Raw genomic sequence first — 21,753 nt, 5'->3', positions numbered from 1 at the left:
TATTGATTTTACTGCAATTTTTTTCCCGAGGACCCTGTAGATAGATAATTGCTAGAAATGTCCATCATTAGCACAGCATTGAGTGCAACCATCACACTAAGAAAAAGATACACATAGGACCCTGCAAGCAAGCATCAAATAGAGAGAAAAGTCACACAATAACATGTGCAGCTATAACTCCAGGCAAACACACACATAACACCCTGTGTGGCCATTGCACTGAGAAAATACACACAGCCCCCTGTGCAGCCATCACACATCAGGAAAATACACACATGACACCCCTATGCAACCATCACACCAGGCAAAAGCACAGACATAAAATGCTAAGTCAATAGGAATGAACAGCTCATAAAAGCCTACTGGAATAGATCGCATCACAGCCAGGTACATCTGTTCTCAGCACTAACCATTATCGTTAGCTTAAAATGCTGAAAATCACTGTGCATCCTCAGGTCTAGGGACAGATTATTCCAAGAAGATTCTGCTAAATAGATTTGGCAATGCAGTGAAGGGGACCTCTACTACATTAAAGTGATGCATTTTGCATCTCAAAGGCTGTCAGCTGTATTTAGAGGAACTGTGTGATTGAAGAACAATGTGCTAGGATAGGATAGCAATTTTTCTGGCCCTTCTAAATCTGGAGGTGATTTTTACCCCGACATGAGTTAAGTGTACAATTGAATGGGCACCTCTTAGATTGGGAGGTGACTAATAAAAGCAGAATTGGAAATAGCTTTCAACTTGTGCTGCAAAGGAAGCTACTACATCCTGTTTTAAACTGGAACTCTCAGGTGGTGTGTCACATCTAAAGGTCTTAGTGAGGTCAGACTTCAAGCCATCAACTTGAGATAAATAAGTAGCAACTACAGTCCTTGCTTCATAGGGTTGACTGCCCAACTGAGGGGAATAAAGGAACCACCCACCTCTTCTTTAGCCAGTGCCTTCTCTTTATCCTCTTGCCTTGGTCTGTGATGTTATCCTCGCTGTGTGACACAGGGGTTACCGCACTGTAAGGGAAACTCGGCATGCCCTTCTGAAGAGTGGCCCAAAAGAACTGGTTAGAAAGAGTTTCAAGCTTCCGTGTTTCAATTACAGTGGCATTTTGTGTTTCTACTGAGTGAGAGAAGTTTCAAGTTAGCTTGTTAAGAATGATTTACACCATAATTCTAGGAAAAACAAATGTGAGTGACTGAAATTTGAAAGGAAAGAGTATAGGGGGGAAGTGCCAGACTAAACGAATCCTAAGTAAATAGGGTGTTTCTTTCGGGGGTCGGTGGGGGGATTGGTTTCTTTTTTTAAAAAAAAAAAAGAAAAAATGAATGTACTGTTGGTAATTACTTCTCTTACCTGGAAAGAGTGAAGCAGAAAAAAATAATAATAATAACATAATTGCTCCATTTGCTCCCTGTAAAAGCAAATTTTCAGGAGGGGCAGGTGTTTCCCTTACATTTGCATGACAACATCTTACTGGGAATGAGCAGTACTGGAAATGAGAACTAAGAATTTCACTTCTTTTTTTTTTGTCTAAATGTGGCAGAAAAGGTTTTGTTGGGGTGAGATAAGCATTTTCCATGAAACAATGCAGTAGTGACATTAGGTAATTACATGGTGACTGGGACACACCGCATGGTATACTGGAGAAATTGCATGATACCTACATGATAACTGTAGTAACTTTAGTTATCGCTACCGTATTATCTCCTGATAACTGTATAATTAGTTTGTGTCATCAAAGCACCCTAAACGTATGCCTGTTCCAGCTACTCTGATAGAAAAAAAAAATAAACTTTTTTGCAAGGGGGGAAAAAAAGCTAATGAAGAAAGTTGCCAAGAACAGATATTTTGTAATCTGTGCTAAATCTCTGCTGGAAAACATGAACAGTAACGAAGCTGAGAAGACAGTAAAAGAAATTCGGGGCAAGGTGCCAGACGCCCAGACGGAAGGAGAATGTGGACCAAAAGATTGCGACAATCGGGTAATTATGGTTTATGAATTTCAGCTTTAATCTGTAGTTCAGTGAGTCCTGATTAAATATCTGTTAAACACAATTAAAGTTTGTTTTTGTATTTCACCGTCTTGATCAGAATAATTAGAGACTGCGTGTTTCATGTCAAAAGTAGCAAGAGGAATTTTAGTGAATGAACATCGTTTTTAAAAGCCATTTGTAGCACCAGCTGTTGGCATTATTTTATATTTTAGTGTTATCAGCATAAAGATGGTCCTCTGGATGCTGAATAGTTTCCAGCAGGACAAGGATGTGATGCTGTTATGATGGGCATGTGCTGATGAGGCTTAAATGTTTAAGGGTTAGTGTTCATTGGAAACAATGGACAAGGGAGATGTAGGTCAGGCAAGCAGATATTTTAGGTGAGAGAAGGAAGACATCTGAGTTAACTTTACCCATGCAAGGAGTGACATAAGGGAATTTCTCATGGTATAGTCATTGGTGTTAACACCTGCAATGCTGGTGCTATTTGCTTACTGAGATGTCAGTATAGTGCCTGAAGGAAGGGCACAAGAAAGATGTAATGAGAAGTGCTAGAATTCTGTCTTGATTGGTTCTCAGCTAAACACGTGTGCCTTTTATTCCTAGAGTTAGGAGAAGTAAGTGCAGAAAGCACTTACTGTACTAATAATTCTTTGGCTAAGGATAGCAGTATGAATGCTCAAAAAGGACAAATTTAAATATAAATGGGATTGACTAAAACTGGGTAAAGGAGTAAAATCTGGTTCTACAAACCAAAGCTAAGACCATGATTTCCACACACTTGTGCCAGAAGAGAAACTGAAGAGTTGGACATCACAATCTCCTTAAAAATTATGAGAGTATATGTAAAAATGTCTGTGCAGCTTACCATGCTATGAGGTTTAAAGAAATAAGATACCATCTTGCTTGCTATTTGAAATTTGGGTACCTAGAATATTTCAGTCTCTGTGACAGACAGATTAATGCCCCCCTCCCCACCCCACCAAAGATGTTCACATCCTAATCCTCAGAACCTGTGAATATGTTGCCTTAGATGGCAAAGAGACTTTACAGATGTGACTAAATTAAGGATTTTTGAGATGGGAAGATTATACCAGATTATCTGGATAGGCCTAATATGATTATAAGGGCCGTTTAAAGGAAAGAGGCAGGCAGGAGGATCACAGAGGAGATGTGGTGATGGAAGCAGAGGTCAGAGAGAGAGAGATTTAAAGATGCTGCATTGCTGGTTTTGAAGAGGGAGGAATAGACCATGAGCCAATGAATAGAGGTGGCCTCTAATAACTGGAAAACTCAAGGAAAGGGATTTTCTCTTAAAGACTCCAGAAAAAAACATAACTCTGCTGATACCATGATTTTAGGACTTTCTGACCTCCAGAACTGTAAGTTTGTGCTAATTTGTTACAGCAGCAATAGGAAACTAATACAGTTCCCATAAACCTGCTTCATGAACTTGATTTCTGTTGAAAAGTTATCTAGTTAAGAGTACATCCAGGTGTAGGAAAATAATAAGCCTTTATTAACTTAATCTTCTAAGGCCCATTTTCTAGGCTGTCTTTGTAGCATCATTTGGAGGTATATCTGCTATGATATGAATTTTAAAAGCCTATGTATTACAAATTAAAATCATAGGCAAGTTCAACCCTATCTCCCTAGCCTAGTTATCAGCAGTACATTCCAGCCTAGAAAAGTTTTCAGGGCGGGAGGATTGTAGAGTGAGAATAATTTCTCTTACAACAATAGCGGTTAACATTTGAGTACTTACCTTAGGTTTAATCACTTGACTGTGGCAACAATTGACCATTTTTAAGCTACAGAAATGGCAATTTCATAATGTTTAATATACCCAGTGTTATCTCATTTAAACCTTCCAAGTACTTCATGAGGATTCTAAAACTAATATTAAAATTTTTACCGAAGATTAATACGTTTTAGAGTTATGCAAAGTTCAGGCTAATAATGTACTTTATTTTCATCATGTTCAGTTAAAAATGGGATTCGGTTCCAACTGGCCAAAGGTGTCTTTGCAGATTTGAGGATGCAAGTATGTGTCTCATCTGCTATTCAAAAAAGTTAACAGTATAATAGTCATGGGAAAGTTTTGTTAAATAGTCAAAGACAGTGGTAGAAATTGGCTACCTAGTATCTTTGTATTGAAAATATGATATAGAAGCATACCTCTTTGTATTGCACTTTACTTTATTGCACTTCCCGGACATTACATTTTTTGCAAATTGAAAGTTTGTGGCAACCCTGTATTGAGTCTGTTGGCACCATTTTTTCCAACAGCATGTGCTCACTTCATGTCTCTGTGTCACATTTTGGTGGTTCTTGGCAATATTTTAAACTTTTTAATCATTATTATATTTGTTTGAGTGATTTGTGATTAGTGATCTTTGATGTTTCTATTCTGATTGTTTTGAGGTGCCACAAACCACATCCATATAAGATGACAAATTTAATCAATAAATGTTTTATATGTTCTGACTGCCTTACCAACTAGCTGTTCCCTCACTTCTCTCCCTCTCCTGGGACTTCCCTGTTCCCTGAGACACAATTTTGAAATAAGGCCAGTTAATAACCCTACAATGACCTCTAAGTGTTCAAGCGAAAGGAACGGTCACGTTATCTCTCACTTTAAATCAAAAGCTAAAAATGATTAAGCTTAGTGAGGAGGGCCCAGATAGGCTGAAAGCTAAGCCCCTTGCACTAAACAGTAATGAAGTTGTAAATGCAAAGAAAATGTTCTTTAAGGAAATTAAAAGTGCTACTCTAGTGAAAACACTAATGATAAGAAGGCAAAACAACCTTATTGTTGATATGGAGAAAGTTTTAGTGGTGCAGATAAAAGATCAAACCAGGCCAGGCACGGTGGCTCACACCTGTAATCCCAGCCCTTTGGGAGGCCAAGGCAGGCGGATCATGAAGTCAAGAGATCAAGACCATACTGGCCAACATGGTGAAACCCCGTCTCTACTAAAAATACAAAAATTAGCTGAGTGTGGTGGCATGCATCTGTAGTTCCAGCTACTCAGGAGGCTGAGGCAGGAGAATCACTTGAACCTGGGAGGCAGAGGTTGCAGTGAGCCGAGATGGTACCATTGCACTCCAGCCTAGTGACAGAGCAAGACTCCATCTCAAAAAAAAAAAAAAAAATCAAACCAGCCACAACATTCCCTTAAGACAAAGCCTAATCCAGAGCAAGGCACTGACTCTTCAATTCTATGAAGACCGAGAGAGGTGAGGAAGCTTTAGAAGAAAAGTTTGAAGCCAGTGGAGATTGATTCATGAAGATGAATTAAAGAAGCCATCTCTATAATATAAAAGTGCAAAGTGAAGTATCAAGTGCTGATAGAGAAGCAAGTTATCTGGATGATCTAACTAAGATAATTGATGAGGGTGGCTGACCTAAACAACAGATTCTCAATATAGATGAAATAGCCTTCTACTTGGAAGGAAATGCCATTTAGGGCTTTTATAGCTATTGAGAAGTCAATGCCTGGTTTCAAAGCATCAAAGGATAGGCTGACTGTCTTGTTAGGAGCTGATGCAGTAGGTAACTGTAACTGGAAGCCAATGTTTATTTACCATTTAGAAAATCCTAGGGCTCTTAGAAATTATGTTAAATCTACCCTGCCTGAGCTCTATAAATGGAATAATAAAGCCCAGACGAGAGCATATCTGTTTATAGCATGGTTTACTGAATATTTTAAGTCCACTCTTGAGACCTACCACTCAGAAAAAAGAGATTTCTTTCGAAATACCACTGCTCATTGACAATACCTGGTCACTGAAAAACTCTGATGGAGATGTACAAAGAGGTTAATGTTGTTTGCATGCCTGCTAACACGACATCTATTAGCAGCCCATGGATCAAGGGGTAATTTTGATTTACAAGTCTTATATTTAAGAAATAAATTTCATAAGGCTATAGCTACCATAGATAGTGATTTCAATCATCGATGCAGGCAAAGTAAATTGAAAACCTTCTGGAAAGTATCCACCATTCTAGATGTCATAAAGAACATTTGTGATTCATGGAACAAGGTCAAAATATAAATATTAACAGGCATTTGGAAGAAGTTGATTCCAACCCTCATGGATGACTTTCAGGCACTTAAGACTTTAGTAGAAGAAGTAACTGTACATAATGTGATGAAAATAACAAGAGAACTAGAATTAGAAGTGAAGCCTGAAGACGTAACTGAATTGTTGTACTTTCATACTTTCATTATCAAACTTGAACAGGTAAAGAGTCGTTTCTTATGGATGAGCAAAGCAGTGAGTTTCTTGAGATGGAATCTATCTACTCCTGGTAAAGATTCTGTGAACGTTTTTTGAAGTGACAAACAAAATATTTAGAATGTTTTATAAACTCTTTTGATAATGCAACGGCAGAGTTTGAGAGGGTTGGCTCCAATTTTGAAAGAAGTTCTACTGTGGGTAAAATGCTATCAAACAGCATCACATGCTGCAGAGAAATCATTTGTGAAAAGAAGAGTCAATCATGTGGCAAATTTCACTGTTGTCTTATTTTAAGAAATTACCACAGCCTCCCCAAGCTTCAGAAACCACCACCCTGATCAGTCAGCAGCCATCAACATCAAAGCAAGACCCTCCACCAGCAAAAAGATTACCACTCAGATGGTAATCTTGAAAGCTCAGAGGGTGGTGAGCACTTTTCAGCAATAAAGTATTTTTAATTAAGATGTGTTACATCTCCAAAGTATCCCTGCACTACTACAGAGGGAGACAGGAAAGCATAGTGGTGAAAGGCTTGGACATGGCATCAGACAGGTGGGATATGAATCTTGGTTTTACCCCTCATTACCAAGTTAAATAACCCCTCATCTTACTTTCCTGATCTCTAAGAATAGATAATAATAATACCTAATTCATGGACATAGTTGGTGGGAGGATTAAGTAATAAATGTAAAGCACTTAGAGCAGGGCCTGGTACATAATAAGCAACAAATGTTAGCTACTGTTGCTGTCATCATCACCATCTACTGAAAAGTAACAGACTCAAGAGAAACCTTACACGGAAGATGTGCCTATTTATTGTTAAGGCTTCAGTCTAGAAAAACTTGGTAAACATAATATTCTTACTTACTATAGCAATACAGTATTTCCCATGGCAAAATTCACTCTTCAGTCTGCTTTGATAGTATGTGGAAAAATATACACTGTTTCTTAATCGCTGTATTAGAAGATTATTGCATTCATTGTTTTTCATAAAACAAAAATTTAAGAACAGACCAGAACAACACTGCATCAATGCTGATAGATATAAAATTTGACCTACATTTAGAATTATATGTTTTTTTCATATTGTCTGTCTGGTGCCTAAGAATTAGTTTTTCTTATTATTATCTAATCTTCACAGCTACAATAACATCACTGAAATTAAGCTAAGAATGCTACAAACACAAACTAAAAGCACAACGGGCTTTCCACATGATTAGAACGATACCTCCCTTCTCATCTTCTTTGAACTAGACATCTTTTTCCCATGAACTCCAAGAAGGGTTAGCCAGCCTGTGAGGCCCACCATTCCCCAGAGTTGGTGCTGGAAAGGAGAATATGTCTATTCAGCCAGTGATAGGATTTTCATAGGTGTTCCTTCTCTACAGAAAATGTTGAAGCCAGCAGCCTTCCAATCTACCTAGGGAGGTTAAGAATAATTTGTTTTAGAATGGTGTTGCTTAAAGAGATTCCCAGCCTCTTTTAGTTTATGGCTTCCATTGATAATATGATGAAAGCTATGGACCCTCTTCCCAAAAGAGGGTGAAATACCTTTTCAAAGGATTCACAAACCCTCTCAAGCCTATCAGTGGACCTCAGATTAATTATCCCTGGTTCACAATTGTGTACTAAGAAAATCACTGTAGGACTGACTGGGCTGACAAGATTTGAGACCAGAATTGTGCAATACATATTTACCATATGATCTTGAACCAGTCATTAATGTAAATTGAGGTCCTGGCTTTTAATTAGTAAAATGAGTACTTTTAATCCTAATGTGCAGGGAAAGCACATATTTATTTTTAGAGCATTTTGAGGTACATTTAAATAACTACTGTAATAAAGAGCATTGATATTGGCCTTGTTTACTATTTATTTATTTACTGTTTGGTCATTAATTTATTCATTCACTCAGCAAGTATTTGTTGAGCACCTACTATTCCAGACACGAAATATAGTAGTGATCAGAACTCACGAAGTCCTCCTTCCTTCTGGAACATTCTAGTTAGGGGAGATCGTTAATAAATATGTAAACTTAACTAACACACAATGAAGAATGAAGAATGAAATGAAGAAAATAAGAGTAAAATCTCATACAGATGGCATGTAAGGAGATGGCATTTGGTTGAGACCTGAATGATGTTAGAAACTAGCCATATGAAGATGTGAAGGAAAATCATTTCAGGCAAATTGGAATAGCAACTTCAAAGGCCTCGAGGCTCAAGTGAGCTAGGCATGTGAATTATGACAGGTCAGTGAATAAGGAAAAGTATATTGGTGATGTGTTCAGAGAAGGAATCAGGAACCAGACTATATAGGCTGTAGAGTGAGAAGTTTGAATTTTATTCTAGTTACAGTAAGCAGCCATTGGTGATTTATGTAGTAGAATCTAATGTCACACTGAAATAAATCACTATAGTTTCTGTATAGAGAATGGGTTGTAGAGGAGCAAAAAGGAAGTAATCCCAGTTAATAGTTAAGAAATGTCCAAAGCTGAAGACAGAAATTAATCTCATGGCAGTGTAATACATTGCCTCATGGAGAATTTGAAATGTCTTTTGTTGAACAGCCAAGAGAACAGAAACTGATTCATGAGATGAATCATGTAGCATGTCCTATGTCTTTGGTCATTTATAGGACTATTTAGGGGCCTAAAAGTGTTCTTTCTGAAAGGAAGGGGAAAAGGAATTGTGAGTACAGTCCAGTATTGTTTGCAAATGAGGTACTGTTATTAGCGGGGAGGGAGGATTGTTGAAGTAACTGATAAAGCCCTTAGCAACCAGGAATCTCAATAGTTAAGGGAATTATTGGGAATATGGGCCAATTTTATGAAGGTTCATCACAAGTGTGCTTCCTCTGTTTCCTGAAAGCTGCCTAAGATCACAGGTGACCTAAAGTCTTCTTCTGTCCCTTTTTAATATAAGTTTAAATGTCCTGATTCTTTACCACCATCCACCCCTCAGGGTAGTTCCCAGAAATTATTACACTGAATGGTGGAAATAGGTAGTGTAATTTGAATGAACATCAGAAAAGGAAAAAATTCTGTTGTGTTTATAGGTGTTTCCCAATAGAATTAAAAGATTAAGTCTGAGGGAATGTATCAATATTAGGGCTGTAGTTAGTCACCAGTATTGCTTGAAGGAAGTTTAGTGCTATTATTCCTTGTCAACCAATTGAAATACTTTAGTAAATGGTAAATCATAATAAATACAACTAGGAATAATGCCATGTGTAAAAATAGTAATTTATTTTAGCTTATATACCACTTATTTTCACTAATAAACTAAACAATTATCTTAATCATTTCTCAGTCACATTCATATATAATGCAAATTTGGTATAGTATGCAATTACAGGTGAAAATATATCTAGACAGTCATTCAGAAGGCAAGGAGTGGGAGCCGTTTTGAAAAGGGCATTTCTATAAGACTATAGGTTATAGCTCCAGGGTAAGTATGAAGAGACAAGAAACTGCATTAGAGTTCAGGGTAACTGACTTAAAGTGATGTTGAATTTCACAATCAGAGTTCCTAGAATGACCTTGCAAATTATATTTCCAGGGAAACATGAACATCATAATATAGTATCATGGAATAGCCTTATTCTGTGGACCAAAAACAATTAGGTACTATATATGAAAAACATACTGCAAATACTAAACGTACTGAGCTTATTCAAATAAAGGCTTAACAACTGGTTATTGTTGGTTGTATTTTTTTAAATGGGAGTTGAAAAATTCTATAATAGAATTTCTGACCCTTCTGTTACCCCAGGTTCTTGTGCTGTTTTAAACACTTCCCTTCCCTTTCATTCCCAAACTGTCTTTTCTCTGGGGAAAAGAATATAAATTATCCTATCTAAATTTCAAGGATGACTATTCCCACATGAGAGCATATCAAAGCTGAAAAGAGAATACAGAACTCATAACAACCAGTACCATTCACACCAGCTCATCTGCTACTTCCTAATAAAACTGGTTGTTAATCTTCCCTAATTTGTCTACATCTTTCAGGTAATAAAAGTGTCTAAACCATAATGCATTCTTCCAGGGAAGATAATCAGGTAACGTAATACCTCTCAGCTCAAAGACACAATGTCCCTTTGTATGCAGTCTTGAACTGGATTGACATTTCTAGCTGACACTTCACATCAAAGGTTGTTTTGCTCAGTTCACAATCTGATCTTTTTTATTGTCTTCTAGAACATTCCTAATTCTCAAAAAGATTTCTTCGTCCTCAGCAGTATACTGAGAGCTTCTGATTTCATTATCTCATTAATTTTATTAATTATTTAGATGTATCTAATTGTAAGTTTCTCTTCTCAAGAAAGTGTCTAAGTCCCATCTTTGGACATACTAAAAATCAGAATATTGTGAATACCAAAAGTATAGTTAAATTGGGCATAACTCAACTGCAAGGGGAACAGAGATCTCTCAAGTAGAAAAGATGCTCATAACTGTAATGATTTCATAGGGGCCATTCATTACTTAGTATATTTTCTTAATATGGAATGAATCACTGTGAGTAAAATATTTCATTTTCTTCATTTATTTAGTTGAGCCATTCAATTCATACAGATTGGAAAACAATTTCCACAGGAAGATCAACTGTTATTTTGTGACTTCATATGGATGCTACATCCTGAAGGGTATCTTCAGGATGTCTGAGCACTGAGGAACAGATATGTTTTAGATGAAACTTTCATAGTGATAGAGCATTTACTGAGATGTAAACAGTCTGTAGAGTACAAGTGATCCTATTATCTAAGGCGACTTGATAGAAAATGTAGATAAGATTGGGAAGGTAGGGAGGACTTCAAGGAAATTATCAATGAGGAAATGGACCCATTGGGAGGGACCTGAAAATCTTGAGTTCATACCACATAACTGTTTACCTTTGTTCTGCTTTGTAGAAACAATACATGAACAGATCCAGATCCAGATTTTCTTCTGGATGAAGGGAAGCCTACAAGAAGGAAACAAATAGTTAACTTTTCACTGGCATGCTTACCCTGTTTAGTTTTTAATTGCTAATAGTGGATAGTGAGATGTTGTTATCTTCCATTGATAGAGAGGATTTTTTAAAAAGGCGAAAAAGTGGAAGGCAACAATACCTATGTTATCTCCCAATGTATTTTTGAATGACTCTGATCCAACTTCCATTTTCAAGCTGCTTAAGTCCATTTCAAAGGCAGGTCCAAATCCAGTACTCACATGTTTGGGACAATTGAAGTCAGCAGGGTCTGTGGCTTCCTAACCTAGACTTTATTGTATAAGGGGTAAACAGCCATTTGTAATTTAGTGAGTAAGTGCAGGTCTTTCATGATGCACATACCAGCCCAACTGAAAACTGGTCAATTTCTGTGCTTCACAGCGGCATGCATAAGTCCCCTATGGAGCATTATCCCATGCCTGAGGGTCATTACTCTTCCACAGGGGCACTGACGGTTGTGATAAATGGTGGTACCTTGGAAGAGGAGTGTTTGGATGTTTAAACAGATTACATTTTCCATTAGATCACATCTTAGAATGTCTACTCATGTGGACAGTGAGGATGGAATCAGGACAAATCATATGTGAACTAGTGAGATTCAGGTGTACTAACCATCATTTCTATGGGGGAAATATTGTGCATCCTGTCACAATATTGTATGTGCTTCAAAGCGATGGATGATAACCATATATAGCTGCTGAGATGCTGGGATGTCAACAGGCGTGAGATTCTGTCCATCACTATTATCTACAACAAGACTCATTACCTGCCAGCCAGTAAACATCCCATTTACACCATCTGCAATAAATTAAAAAGTGACGAAAAGAATCAAGATCAGTTTGAGTTGCAACATGATTGTCAAGTTCATTTTCATCTCTAGAAGCCCTTTACTTCTCTGAGAGACTTTAGGGAAAAATATATGATGAAGAAATTGAGGAATAGCCTTGCAGTGGCAGATCTGATAATTGTCAGGTTTTTAACCAGAAATTTACAAATACAATTAGCTTCTTCAAGTATAAGAAAAGTCCAGGCCTTTGTCAATTCCCTTTGTCTGCACTTCTCTGTCTCTAGTTTTCTGGTATGCTGGAGCTGGGAATCAGTGTTTGATACTCCTAAATTGATGCTGACTACAGTGAGAAATATTTCATAAAAATGTATATTTCAACGTAAACTATGAGGCAAAGCTGCCACTGTAACCAGAGAGGAAGTGATGATTAGTTTCTAATTTACACGTGCAGTGATTTCTTTGGCAAGTGTGAATTCCATGTCCTTTGGTAAGGTTCTTTGTAGCTGTTCCTACTTGAAGCAGTTTGGGGGATATTAAAAAGATACAGAGGTCTGCTGACACCTGAGGCTATTTAATTTATATGTAAGCAAACTAGCTGCCTATCCAGATTACACATGTGGGTCATCTAGTGGTAGAAACTGCAGAGCCAAAGATCAAATAGAAGTCTTGTGTACAAGCCACATGAGAAATAGTAGAAGGATTTGACATTTATTCATATGCATCACCTTTTATGAGAATAATTTATTGTTTTTTGTCTTCCTTTTTCTTCGTCAGATATTCCATCAATGAGGAAATAACTTTTATTCTTACCTTAGAGATGGGAGTTCTCAGTGTTGCCCAAGGTATTGCTCTGAGCAAAGAGACCAATTCTGAAATGAGGATATTGAAGATAAACCCTTCTGAAAATAGCCCTTGCTATGCAGTTGGATTTCACTCCCAGAAATCCATCTCTCCCTCCCACAAATTGCCCTTGTGGTAGTAACATGGGAAGATTATATATTACCTCATCTCCTTACAAAGAAAAGGACACATGCTATGGGAAAGCTTTGTTTCTTTTAATCATTTCAGGCCTCCCCTGCCTTCAATATTTCACTGAAGTGGTCCTTGGTTTCCTTTAGAAAGACACTCTAGTGAGAGAGGAAGAAACAGAGTAATGAAAATGATGACCTCATCTGGAAAGACTTTCTAACCAAAAAGAATAAAGGGATAAGCTGTGACCCCATCCATGAATATGTGAGGCTGACAAGGATAGATAGGTATATGAAGTTTTGACTGCTTCTTCAATACTTTACCTGGTAACTGGTCTATATGATATTACAATCTGGCAGGAGACATCATCTCTTTATCACAAGCTCATCTGTACATTTTTAAGGGGAAAGATGCAAACCTTTATGTAGGAGATTTTTAGGGTTACTGACTTTAAATGTGCTATAATAAGGAAGATAAATATCACATTATGGGAATATGGAAGCTATTTTGCAGAACCTAGCATGGGAGTGAATGAGTTTTATTGTTCCTTCCTCTTCTCATCTATTCAATCCTGAACTTGAACACTATATTAATTCTACTGGGACAAAGTTAATTGCTGATGGGTTCACAGAATTATAGAAGTGTAGACTTTACTTCTCTAGAAATAAAATCTGATTATGTTTGAGTCATTTCAGTCCTGAATGGCACATTTTCAAACTACAATAGAAGGAATGTACCAGATAAGTTATACTGTAAATTTATGATGTTCATTTTAACTAATATAAACTGGACCTGGCTAATAATAAGATTGAGTTAGGAAAGCTATAGTTCGTCTCTATAGCATCAGAAAAGAAAAGCCCAGTATACTTGTAGTAAATCTACATATAATCAAACACAAAATCCCAATTTTTCAGATTTTTCACTGATTTTCCAAGGACCAAAGAAATGCTTGGAGGAGGATGGTATGAAGAGGCTAAGTGTTCATGGAGTGGAAGTTAAATTATACTTTCAATTATTATATTTTTTCTACAAAATTGCTTAATTTACATTGCTAGAAATTGGTATAAACAGAGCTACTATGCTCATGAAGTATTGATTAATACTTTATGTACCACATCATACATTTATATAGAGTATAAAATGGTGGAGTTCTTAAGGTCCTTTTATGTCACTAATATCCGATTGCTATGGAAGTCTTATTGTGAAGTCTTGGATTGGATTGCTTCTCAAATCTAAAAGCCCAGTTAAACATAAGGCATTGCTCCCAGTTGCTTTCTTGGCAAAACATCATATAACTGTCTCAAGAAATAAACATGGATTTGGAGAGAAAAGGGTAAATTTGTGAAGCTGTATTGAGGATACTTCTTGGAGTGACCCAGCATCACTAGTTTAGCTTGGACTTATTTTTTGTGCATTTATATAAAATAGAATGATTGAAAACAATAATTCTGAAGGCAAAAATGTAAGACGAAGTAACAGACACATTCTTCACATGTATCACAAATTTGAAACTTCTACCTTTGTCATGAGCGAGCAAATAGAGAGAGACCTGGCCTTTGTGTCTAGCTTCCTCTTAAAAGCCTCTTAATCCAACATAAGAGAGTTTTATATATTTTTTCAACAACAACAAACACGAATCAAATTGCCTGGTATAGCAGCCAGTGGCCACATCTGCAGCAAAGACTTTTTTGTGGGAGCTCCCAAAGCTCATAACCATGGAGTGAACCATAATTATATTGTTTAGAAATCCATGTCAGAGAAAAAGCTTTTTTGACTTTAACCATTTCCCATTAATTTTGGGCAGTTTGGAAATAGGCCAGAGAAACATTTTACCAAGTTTCTGTAAGTTTTCTATTATTTTAATGGTTCTAAAGCAGAACTGATTAGTGAATGACTAAGGGAAGTGGAAAAAAAAAAACAACAACAGGAAGAGGCAAGTAAAAAGCTCAAAAAGGTGTCACTGTCCTTGATTTCGTGATCTTTTTGGGATAGATTTCCTAATCTTTGATGTCTTCTGTCTTCATGACCATTCCAGAGAACTTCAGCTAGAGACAAAATAATAAGGAAATACAGTTAAGCTATGTGGTAGTGAGTAAATACCTGGATATCTAGAATTTCCAAGTTTTGTTTTGTTTTGTTTAGAGACAAGGTCTCGCTCCGTCACCCAGGCTGAAGTGCAACGACAAATCATGGTTCACTGCAGCCTCCACCTTCTGGGCTAAATGATCCTCCCACCTCACCCCCTGAGTAGCTGAGACTACAGACATGAGAAACCATGCCCAAATAATTTTTTAAAATAATATTTTGTAGAGAAGGAGTCTTACTATGCTGTCCAGGCTGGTCTCACACTCCTGGCCTCAAGTGATCCCCCTACATTGGCTTCCCAGAGTGCTAGGATTATAGATGTGAGCCGCCACTATATTTTTAGCTGAAGATGAGTTTCCATTTATTTATAGAAATATAAGTATTCTTAATAAAAGTACTGTGAGCTTTATTTCTTTGGAAACCATACCTAGAAGTTTACAAACACATCTGGGGCACAACTGGGACACGTCTACTCTCTGTTTCACCTCTACTCACATCGTTGTAGTGTTTCTTATAGGCAAGGAAAATACTTCATATTGAACATATGATAAGTGGCAACTTTGCCGAGACTAATTTGTAAGAATAGAAGCTGAAATATTATCCATGGTTTCCAAAGAAAAGCATTTTTTCCTGAATAGCCCACTTCCAATCTGTCATTCTTTTCTTCACTTTGTTGCTTATGTATATCTCTACCTTCATTTCCCTATGTCAAATATTATCTATCCTCAAAGGCTCATCCCAAATGCCTCTACCTTTATGAGGCCCTTCTTGCTTACTTCTCTTTACCTCTCCCATGCAAGGAAAGTCATTGACTTCTCCTATATACCACCCACCCACAATAAATTTTTGTGCACTTCTTTTATAAAGCTTATTACTTAATTTGCATAATTGTCTATAAATTTGTCTAATTCCTCTGCTAGGTATGAACTCTTTAAGTGAAGGAACTTTAATACTGTGTCTTAGGACAGGACACAGTAGGCACACAGTAAATAGCGTTACGCAAATTGAATCTCTTTTATTGTAAACAGGAATTTTTTTTTCCAGAATTTTCCATACTACTTACAGAATGATAGACTGATAAATGCATCACTATATTCAAAATGAGAAAGACAATTGAAATAATTTTAAATCCGTGTGAGTCTACAAACCCTCTTTGTTTCAGATGCTCAGTATCCTCTTTAAAAAAATTTATTTTGGCCAGTTGTGGTGGCCCATGTGTATAATTCCAGCACTTTGGGAGGCTGAGCTGGGCCGATCCCTTGTGGCCAGGAGTTCGACACCAGCCTGGCCAACATGGTGAAACCCCGTCTCTGCTAAAAATACAAAAATTAGATGGGCATGGTGGCACATACCTGTAATCACAGCTACTTGGGAGGCTGAGGCACGAGAATCGCTTGAACCCAGGGGGCAGAGGTTGCAGTGAGCAGAGATCATGCCACTGCACTCCAGCGTGGGTGACAGAGTGAGACCCTGTCTCAAAAAACAAACAAACTATATCTTGGGATCTGTAAAATTATTCATAAGTTATGAGTTTTTAAAAGTAGAGCAAATCCACAAACTGAAAGAAAATAAAGAGATCAAGAATGGAACCAGAAAATAAGAAATTATAACTTTCTTTATAAAAAGTAAATGAGAATCTTTAAAGACAACCCCCCAAAAAGCATTATTTACAGAGTTAAAACAATGCACTTATTAACTTGCCATCTTCAAGGCTTCCGTCATAAGTGAAGAGGAAATATCACTGAAGAATTAAAATATTGTCTGGTATCAGGCTTACTCAAAGCTGTTGACAAATCAACTTGCAATTTGGACTTCAGCCTATCCACCGTGAATGTGGGTCAGTTTGGCTAGTGCATATACTCTGTGCACATCATCAACCAAACTATGGAAAAAGTGATGTAAATGTCACTGACCGCTGACCCAAAATGTACTGAAGAAATATTTTAATTGCATAAGAAAAATGAGATGGAATTTGATTAGGGAAGAAAAAATAAAGAAGTTATCGGCCGGGCACAGTGGATAATGCCTGTAATTCCAGCACTTTGGGAGGCCGAGGCAGGCGGATCACAAGATCAGGAGATTGAGACCACCCTGGCTAACACGGTGAAACCCCGTCTCTACTAAAAATACAAAAAAATTAGCTTGGCATGGTGGCGGGCACCTGTAGTCCCAGCTGCTCGGGAGGCTGAGGCAGGAAAATGGCATGAACCCAGGAGGTGGAGCTTGCAGTGAGCCGAGATGGCGCCACTGCACTGCAGCCTGGGCGACAGAGCAAGACTCCATCTCAAAAAAATAAAAAAGAAGTTATAGTTATATAGAAGTAGAAAAAATATTTTATGGAAGGAAAATTGAGGAAACAGAAAAGCAAAATATTAAAAATGAATTAGTTGGGGCCAGTTGCTCAAGCAAGAAAAATGTCAGGTACAAGATATACCTCTTAACTGATAGAGTCACCAAAAGTCTATTAACAGCATCAGTTAAAAAAAAAAAAAAAAAGGTCAACTTGTAACCCATTGTGAAATCAACTCTGCCCATAGCTTTCTAGAAAAAAAACCTTAGTGTGATGATTAGAGAAATGAAAAAAGAGAGAGGCTCAAAAAAGGACAGTAGTAAACTGTTTATGTCCTAAATTGGTCATCATTAGCACTTACATAGTTTGGTGGAAATTGCTGTGTTAAAGCCAAATTTCTGTTTACAAAAAGAAAATGATGCTAGTAGCGAATGAATTGTGCTGGATAGATTCAAGATATGAGGAGTCACTGTGGTACCAGTAATACTACCATGCTGAAAAAAAATTAGCAGTAAAGATATACATTGAACATTTAACAGGATTTTGCTATTACTTTGATAATATCTTAGTAAAGAACATAGAAACATAGGGCTGGTAGAAGAAGTGTTATATGTAATTGTCCCACACTACTAAGTCACATAGTACAAAATTAACACTGAATCCATCTTAAAGAAGGTCTTTTATCATAAATAATATACAAGGCGGCCTGCTTAAGAAAAGAACTCATTTAAAGTTGTAAGGGCAAGTGAATGAGACTATTAGAAATGAGCACATAAAATACTCTTTGATTAGATATTTAGTGAAATGTCATAAAAGGATTTTGTTTCCTGGAATAAGAGGAGCATCTGCCATTATATAGAATAGCTGTAGAATTGTCATCTTTCACATTTTCTCAGTAGCCAAAGGTCAGAAATATATATAGTAATACCTTAGTATATTAAGAGGCTTTCATATGTTTGTTTACTTCTTTCAGTACCTTTTTTCTTTAATCACTGTGAAGAAGTTATTTTCTTATTCATGGCTAGTTTTCTTCAGTGTACCTTTTCAATTCTTAATAATTATGAAGGAATGAGCTTCCTACATCCATTGTTTATGCAACCTTTGCTTTACATTAATGTTAAGAAACAGTCCAGTCATAGGCCAAGTGTGGTGGCTCACGCATGTAATCCCAGCACTTTAGGAGGCCGAGGCAGGCGGATCACTTGAGGCCAGGCATTTGAGACCTCCCTGGCCAATATGGCGAAACCCCGTCTCTACTAAAAATACAAAAATTAGCTGGGCATGGTGATGCACACCTGTAATCACAGCTACTTGGGAGGCTGAGGCAGAAGAATCACTTGAACCCGAGAGGCAGAGGTTGCAGTGAGCTGAGATCATGCTACTGCATTCCAGCCTGAGTGACACGGTGAGACTCTGTCTCAAAAAGAAAAAAAAAAAGAAAAGAAAAGAAAAAGAAAAACAAGCAAAAGAAATAGTAGAGTCCTGTTTTTAAAACTTGATATCCTTTTGGCGCACCTGTAGATGAATGTAATTCTGAGACTAATAGATCTCTTAGGTCTCTTCCCGTCCTTAGACAGAAGTTACATGAGAGAAATGAGATAATGTAAAAGGTCAGAACTGAAGGTCAACTCCCTGCAGGTTTTCATCACACCTGAACTGAGGATGAACAGAGCCCACTTCAGCTGGATATCTACATGGTGCTTTGTTCAAAAAAGTGTGAGTTTTCCTTTCTCCTCTCACCTACAAACAAGAAAGAATCCACAATATAACTATTTGCAGTTCTGATACCATGGCCATAAGGCTAATCTGAGTGAGGCAGAGAATATGCACATGCACATGTGTCCCTTACAGAGAAACACATGGCCTTCTATCAGGACTGATCTGAGTGCAAATTTAAACCAAAAGCCGTCTTATTCACTGGCTTCATCCAAATGCATAACCACTATTTAGGAAAAAGAAGATATCCAAGTACACTAAGAAAAATTATTGATTTTTAAATTGTGTCAAGGTGGCATATCTAACACTAATGAAAGCACTGTTATGTCAGTGGCCCAAGAATTACAAATAATAGAAAATTAATATAAAAATGAAAATACACTCTTTAAAAAAATGTTGCATTAAAGTTTAAACTAGTTTCTGTTCAGTAATAGAACTTTTTTATGTTTCCTTATTGTAAACCTTGCACATAGTCTTATTGTAAACTTTACACCTAGTAGGCACTTAATAAATACTTGAAATAAAGATTTCAATTGAAAGAAAATTGCAAGATGTTATGTAACATTAGGGCAAAGGAGGTATTACTCCTAAATCTGTATGCCTATAGTAACACGCATGCATTCACATGCATACACCCCCTAATCATTTGGATGCTCTACCACTGACCAGAGCATCTTCTGCTGTAGCCACCAGTTTTCTTTTTCACTTGCTGTCCATAGGACCCTTTCCTGAGGCCCCAGCACTAGGATCATTTTTAAATCTTTTCTTCTTTTGCCCTTCATTACCATTCAGTCAGTCACTAAATTCTGCCAGTTCTCACCCAATAATATCTCTTCATTCAGCCTCTTTCTTTTATTTATTTTCAAGGGCTCACACTGAACCAAGTGGCCCCTTATCTCCTTTCTGAACCACTGGAATAGGCCACCCTTCCTTCAGACTGTCTTCACAAAACAATTTTTTTAAGCATCTAGGATACCTGCTCCCACACATAATTTTCTATGTCTCATTTCTTGGCCTTGGATTTTATACTGCTGCTTTTCTACCTGAAGACTAGAATCCGAATTCTTCATCTGGCTGTAAAGCCACTCTACTACCAGTTATCCTTCTTGACCTCCTTTTCTTTCCCAACTCCAAGGTCTCCATCAACTTCTGTTTCCCTGGAATGGAATGAACAAGAGCTTTGGCTTAGCACTGGTAATCTTTATGAACTGGTTCCTCATGCAGCCCCATGCCCCTGTAGTTACCCCCCACTCTTTACTGCTCTGCTTTCTCTATGTTAGCCAAGTCGGTGGGCTTTCCAGTTCCCATTTCCATACCTTTGTTTGTGCTTTCTCCACTCTATGGTATTCTTCTCTCTCACCTTGGAAAATGTACATCCATTACTTTCTTCTAAATTCTTTTTTTAACCCTATTTGTTATGCTTAAATCTTTGTACACTGTGTGTACACACTTTTGTGTTGGTCTATAAGTGCTGTGCAGTTTTACCTGTAGAGTTTTTGTTTTTCCCTCATTCCCAGCAAGAATTATAAACATCTTCAGGGAGTGGAGGGCATCTCCTTAATTATGATACAGAATTCTCCACGTACAACTTGTTCAGTAAATGTTTGCTGACTTCTTCATGTCATAGGTGATCACTAGATACTAACAAGGCATTTGAATTCTCCAGTCTGGATTAAAAAAAAAAACAAAAAACAGGTGTATGTTGCAAAAGGAAGGACTCACTGCATATCCATATATCCATAACCCACTAGTCCAGACTAGAAGCTTGAGAATGCTTGAGGAACAGGTAAAGCACTCAGGACTCCTCCTGGGTGTTTGATTGGAAGGTCTCAGATGTGTTCTACCATGTAAAGAAAGTCAAAGGACCTATGTTGCCTGGCCAGGCAATAGTTTTGAGAGGCAGTGGGCCAGGTCCACCATTCGGTAGAGGAAGTTTGCCAAATGTTGTTATAATATTCAAATGGGTTTATCCTTAAATGAGCACATTTGATAAGCATGCCCACCCAGGCTGCTTTCTGAAGATGTAAACGGGCAACAAAGCACAAGTGTGACTCAATCTGCTGCCAGAGACTGACTGGCTCCAAAAACATCTACACCCACCACTTTCCACTGTGTAAGATGTACCGATTTACTCTAGTTGTGCCAGCCCAATGTTTGAGAATTATCAATGAATCAGTAAGGGAGAAAGACCATCAAAACTTTTCCTGTACTTATGGATCTCAAAAATTCTTCATTAAAAATAATTTTTAAGCTGACTGTCTCAAGTTTCTGTAGGGACAGCTATTATATAAAGAAATCTCCTTCTGACTCTATTTTAGCCCACCTAATAAAATCTGATGGCAGCACATGGATTGCTTCAGGGAAAATAGTTTCGGGGTTAAAAAAAGACTTAGAATTAAACTTTATATCTTGCTCCAAAAGGACTCTGTCTCTGAGAGTACATGGAAACGATGTTTTTGGCCATGAATTAAAGAACTGTTTTATGAAGATGGTTCAGATCTAAGATTTGAAGAGGCCATTACTTTAACTAGAAGCTTGTAATATGTACTCATAAGTAACTGAAGACCCCCTCCTCCAGCCTGATGAAGAGAAACAGACTATTGAGAAGTCCTTGGTGTCCCTACTATGGGTTATTAATTATAATAACATTTTAACTGCCCTATTGCTAACCTCTACCTT

General features: G+C 37.4%; 1 protein-coding gene and 1 long non-coding RNA gene across 18 annotated transcripts in view; one reads left to right on the top strand and one right to left on the bottom strand.

Moving 5' to 3' along the window:
* Positions 1–21,753, top strand: part of ZBTB20 (zinc finger and BTB domain containing 20) — an 833,136-nt gene that overhangs the window by 580,749 nt on the left and 230,634 nt on the right. The window lies entirely within an intron of this gene.
* LOC134735408 (uncharacterized) lies at positions 7,152–15,870 on the bottom strand. Its single transcript, XR_010118462.1, has 7 exons — positions 13,307–15,870; positions 13,018–13,141; positions 12,825–12,883; positions 11,840–12,025; positions 11,349–11,497; positions 11,130–11,200; positions 7,152–7,656 (listed from the first exon to the last, which is right to left on the bottom strand). It is a non-coding gene; the product is annotated as an uncharacterized lncRNA (long non-coding RNA).

The sequence above is a fragment of the Symphalangus syndactylus genome, chromosome 21, assembly GCF_028878055.3.
Source record: "Symphalangus syndactylus isolate Jambi chromosome 21, NHGRI_mSymSyn1-v2.1_pri, whole genome shotgun sequence".
In the NCBI taxonomy this organism is placed as follows: Eukaryota; Metazoa; Chordata; class Mammalia; order Primates; family Hylobatidae; genus Symphalangus; species Symphalangus syndactylus.
This window is presented reverse-complemented; position numbering and strand designations above follow the sequence as displayed.